This window comes from Strix uralensis, chromosome 7, assembly GCF_047716275.1.
Source record: "Strix uralensis isolate ZFMK-TIS-50842 chromosome 7, bStrUra1, whole genome shotgun sequence".
Classification (NCBI taxonomy): Eukaryota; Metazoa; Chordata; class Aves; order Strigiformes; family Strigidae; genus Strix; species Strix uralensis.
Window position 1 is genome coordinate 1,577,234 of NC_133978.1, and position 5,699 is coordinate 1,582,932.

Genomic DNA, 5,699 nt, shown 5'->3' on the forward strand with positions numbered 1-5,699 from the left:
GCCTGAGTGTGCTGGTGACGCATCGGGTTATAAAACAGCTTGGGCAAAAGCATATAAGCAAAACATCCCCCAGTGCTGATGACGCTTTTTCAAGAAATCCCTCACTACCAAACAGGTATCAGCTTGTTGATAAGGAAACTCAGTTACCTGTGTGAGAAGCAAGGCTTGAGGTTGACAAAAACATCTCAAGCCTCAGGAAAGGGGCTTAGCTTTTGGCCCACAGCATGTCCTGGGGAGACCTATGTTTTATACACAGACAGATCAGGTACTTTACTCCCTGCCTACACTGTCAGGCTATTGCTTATACAGTTAAGAATTTTCACTGAATAAATAGATTTTCATGGTATGTTCAGTCAACTGGTGAAATTCTGTTGGCCAAGTGTGTATGCCACCCGTCTCCCACTTCATCAATAACCAAACCAAAGTGTTAATGCAAGATAGGCAAAGGCTCAAACAGGGTGGGCAAAGCCTTTAAAGCTGAGAGAGAATGGAGAAGGAAAAGTATAGGAATAAGTGTTTTAAAACTTCTGGGCGAAGTTATGGGTTCTCTCTGACAAACCAGAATGGTGTGACTTAGCTGTTCCCCAGTGATATTGTTCAGGGCTACTTGCCATGTTTCCTGGTGGTTTTATGAAGGGAAATAGTACTGTATGCCAACTAAATCACCTTGTTGAAGCCTTTGGCTCAGCCCTCTGTAGTGTGAAAGGTTACTTCTCACCAAGCATGACGGAGACTTTTAGGGTATAGAGCAAAAATTTTTGACAGTGAGGATTTTTTTCTGTGTGTTTCATAGAGATGTAACTGGTAAGGGGCTGGATTTGTGATCTCTTCATACCTAGCACCAAGTATGTTAGCTGTCAACAAATTAATCTCACTCGAGACATAATGCACTCAGTTGCTCTGTCGGGGCTTCTGTTTCAGCCACATCTCAGTGACAGCACAAAGGACGTCAGTGTTTCTGTCGCTGTTTGTGGCCTGTTCGTCTGAGCCCTGCCGAGCATGCTGCTCTTCCCGTGCTGGGATCTCGAGGCAGTTGTAGGTAAGTACCAAACAAGTACAGTGCTGAGAGGCAGACAGGTTTGGCACTCATAACCTCAGTTAAATTTCTGTCTCCTCTTTAGAGATCGGAAGTATTCAGAATGGTAACTTCAGGAAAGAGAAGCAAAGTCTGATTCTCTATCAGGACAGAAAAGATTGTTTTGAACAAACACCTACAAACCTAACAGTATATTTCCAGTTCTGCACGGGATATGGCCAGTTTCTAGACTTTTATTTCATATTTAAAATATTCCAAGGGGTCTTTCCATGCACAAGGTGATTTTACACCAGTATTCTTCATTCCAGTTTCTATCATTGCATGCATCCCAAGACCCTACTGCTGTCGTTAAGCTACACTAAGGGATCTGAAAGAAGGGGGAACAATCCCATGGTGATTCAGAAGATGATCTCAGTGGAGAGGCAGAACACCCACTGTGCCTCATTTGAATTGATAGCACATTAAGCAGATAAACAAACTCTTAATGATTGCATATGCATTTCATGGAACTGTGCTGGAAAGGGCTCAGGTTAAACAGAAGATTTTGTGCAAGAAGTGAGGCTAATAACTGGTCATCGTTTTTTAAAAAAGGACACTGTCTACTATAAAACAGTGGTAATTCAAAATCAGTGAGAGAAGCAAAAGTATTTTGATCATTTCTCTAGTACAGATCTTTTAGATGTAAATGGTTCCTCAAAAACGATTCCTGGGATCTTTCCAATTTTACAAGGCTGGACTAAATTTGTAAGTAAGCATTTCAAGGCCAGTACAGAGAAGTAATTTGGATTTAGAATGATTGAATGCTTTGGGTTGGAAGGAACATTAAAGATCATCCAGTTCCACCCCCCTGCCATGGGCAGGGACACCTTCCACTAGCCCAGGTTGCCCAAAGCCCTGTCCAACCTGGCCTTGAACCCTTCCAGGGAGGGGGCAGCCACAGCTTCTCTGGGAAACCTGTGCCAGTGTCTCACCACCCTCACAGGGAAGAATTTGTTCCTTACATCTAACCTGAATCTCTCCTCTTTCAGTTTAAAACCCTTACCCCTCATCCTATCCCACCCCCTGATCAAGAGTCCCTCCCCAGCTTTCCTGTAGCCCCTTTAAGTCCTGGAAGGCCGTTATAAGTTCTCCCTGGAGCCTTCTCTTCTCCAGCTGAACACCCCCAACTCTCTCAGCTTGTCCTCACAGGGGAGGTGCTCCAGCCCCCTGATCATCTTTGTGGCCTCCTCTGGACCTGCTCGAGCAGGTCCGTGTCCTTCTGATGTTGGTGCCCCCAGAGCTGGACACAGCACTGCAGGGGGGGTCTCAGGAGAGTGGAGCAGAGGGGGAGAATCCCCTCCCTTGCCCTGCTGGCCACACTGCTCTGGGTGCAGCCCAGGACACAGTTGGCTTTCTGGGCTGTGAGCGCACATTGCTGGCTCACAGTCAGTTTTCCATCCACTAATACCCCCAAATCCTTCTCCTTGGGGCTGCTCTCAATGCACTCCTCGCCCAGCCTGGATTTGTGCTTGGGATTGCCCCGACCCATGGGCAGGACCTTGCACTTGGCCTTGTTGAACTCCATGAGGTTTGCACGTCCCACCTCTCCAGCCTGTCCAGGTCCCTCTGGATGGCACATCCCTTCCCTCCAGCGTGTCGACAACACCACACAGCTGGGTGTCATTGGCAAACCTGCTGAGGGTGCCTCGATCCCACTGTCCGTGTCACCAACAAAGACGTTAAACAGCGCCGGTCCCAACACCCACCCCTGAGGACGCTGCTCGTCACTGCTCTCCACTGGGACATCGAGCTGTTGACCACAACTCTTTGAGTGCGACCATCCAGCCGATTCCTTCTCCACTGAGTGCTCCATCCATCAGATCCACACCTCTCCAACTTAGAGACAAGGATGTCATGGGGGACAGTGCCAAATGCTTTGCACCAGTCCAGGAGATGACGTCAGTTGCTCTTCCCTTACCCACCAGTGCTGTAACCCCGTTGTAGAAGGCCACCAAATTCATTGGGCACGATTTGCCCTTAGTGAAGCCATGTTGGCTGTCACCAATCTCCTCCTTATTTTCCATGTGCCCCAGCAGAGTTTCCAGGAGGATCTGCTCCATGACCTTGCTGGGCACAGAGGCGAGACTGACTGGCCTGCAGTTCCCTGGGTCTTCCTTTTTTCCCTTTTTAAAAATGTGGATTATGTTTCCCCTTTTCAAATATGATGGACAGTGGCTGAGCTACTTCATCCGCCAGTTCCCTTGGGACCCACAGATGCACTTCATCAGGTTCCATGGACTTGTGCACCTTCAGCTTCCTTAGTCTCAGACCTGATCTTCTCCTACAATGTATCTCAGCCTTCTCCATGTCCCAGGTAACTCCTGTCTCCTTCTGGAGATGGCCCACATTTTCCCTACTCTTCCTTTTGTCACCAACTATAGAAGCTTTTCCTGTTGCCCTTGACATCCGTAGCCAGATTTATTTCTATGAGGGCATTGGCTTTCCTAACCTGATCCCTGGCTGCTCCTATCTGTCCATAGAGGGCCTCATTCTCTCGGTCTTCCTGGTCGGGTGGCCTGTAGCAGACCCCACCTATAATGTCCCTGCCCTCCCTTTAGCCCTGACCCACAGGCTCTCCCTCGGCTCCTCACCCACCCCCAGGCAGAGCTCCCTGCCCCCCAGCTGGGCACTGGCATAGAGGGTGACCCCCCCTCCCTGTCTCCCTGCCTGTCCCTCCTAAAGACACTGTCCTTCCATTCCAACTCCCCAGGCATAGGAGCCATCCCACCAGGTGTCCTGATGCCAGAAAGATCGTAGCCCTGCAGGTGTGCGCATGTCTCTCTACCTCCTCTGTTTTATTCCCTGTGCTACGTGCATTTGCATTTCAGTTTGAAAAGAGGTCCAGAGGAGAAAAAATGCAAATACCTCATCATTATTTCATATGATCTTCTTCAGTTTATATTAGGCACAAGTCATTTCTTGCATATCAACCTTCGTGACAAAATCAGCATGAAACTACCTACAGTGCAGTTTTCAGAAAATACTGTCTTAAGTTGTTTTGAAACTGCTTGAGGGCATTTTATAAAACACCAAGAAAAATATAAATTCCATCTCCTACATAATTAGTCACTGTAACGAATCTGTAATTTGTTTTAGTAGGAAAATGACTTTGCATATTAAGATCAGTGTGCACATGAGCTTATGTGCGTGAGAGAGAACAAGAGAACTCACAGCATTTTCCATTGGAGATTGTAAATCTTCAGATTTTCAAAATGTGAATTTAAAAGGCAATTAAATAAAAACTGATTTGTGATAGTGGTTTGTATTCCAGAAAGGGAATTCTATGTCCTGAATTGACACGTGAAGACAGTTACCCCCCACCATGATCCCTTACTTGCTCCTATCACATCACATCACATTAGATTGTCACATGCTATCATATAACATTAGATTGTTCAGTTATGTATTTTGGGTGGCTTTCATTGGATTTTTTTCTATGTACCTGTTAAGACGGGGAAAAATCTTATCAGTAACGTATCGTTCTATGAGGAGTCACCCCTAATTATTTTCCCTTCTTAGTATGTTTTTGAAAACATTACGAGAAAGACCTGCTTTTACAACATGTTTCGTATTTGATGGTGTCTGAGTCCAGCCTCGGGTCACACAAGAAATTTTTGAGTGCTGCTCTCTGCTGAAAATGTTGCATTATTTGAATGGTTGCACATGAAGGTGGACTCTTTTCAGAATTTCTGTGCAGGGCGTTTGTCACCTTCAGAAATAAAGACAGACCAGATGACTCGGATGCCTGGTGCCTACACAGCGTAAGTCGAGGCATGTGAACATCATCGCTCAGATAGCTCCACGATGTGTCAGAGACAAACAGGCCAAGTCAGTTAGAAAGCCGGTAGGTACCAACCTGCCTGATGCCACTTACTCCAGTGCAGCCTCTGGGTGCTGAAAACATCACTTTTCCTCCTTCAAAGCTTGTCCTCACATAGAGCACTGTCTTCTCTCTGGAGAACAGCTCTAGTTCATACCCCAAATCTCTGGACAAATCATTTACATAGAAGCTAAGTTGCCATTTTCACCCTCTGCATGTATTGTGATGTCCTTTTTTGGTCCTTGTGTCTTTTTTATGTTTAAATTAGAAGCTAAAAAAAAAATTACAAACATGCCTGCTCCAAATGCAACCGTATCAAATTGTTCTCTCTTTTGTTCTCCTTTCTTGTTTCTTTCCATCTTCAAATATGGTTATGCTGGGGGTGGTTAATTCGTAAGTCACACTTGCATTCATCAGCATTTTTTTGTTCTCTTACAGTGCAGTCAAATCAGTTTCAAAGAACTGTCCTGAATAATCTCCTTATTTCTGATTCTTCTATGGATTTTCCTTAGAGGTGCATCAATTTCCAAACCAAACTAAATTCGAAATGCAACTGAGAAAGGCAATGCTCTAACCTCTTCTGAAAACACCTTTTTTCTTAGAAAGCCTTCCTGTTCCTCAGTGCCCTGATGGCCTGTAATTACCATTAATGGTAATATATTTCTTTAGCAGTCAAAGCACATAGAAAACATATTTTAATACATTCCCAGACAAGTCTGTGTTATTAGCTGGTCTTTTCAGGACTAAAGAAACTGCTCCTGTTGCCAGTCTGTGCATTCAGATAATTCAAATAGTACAGAATTC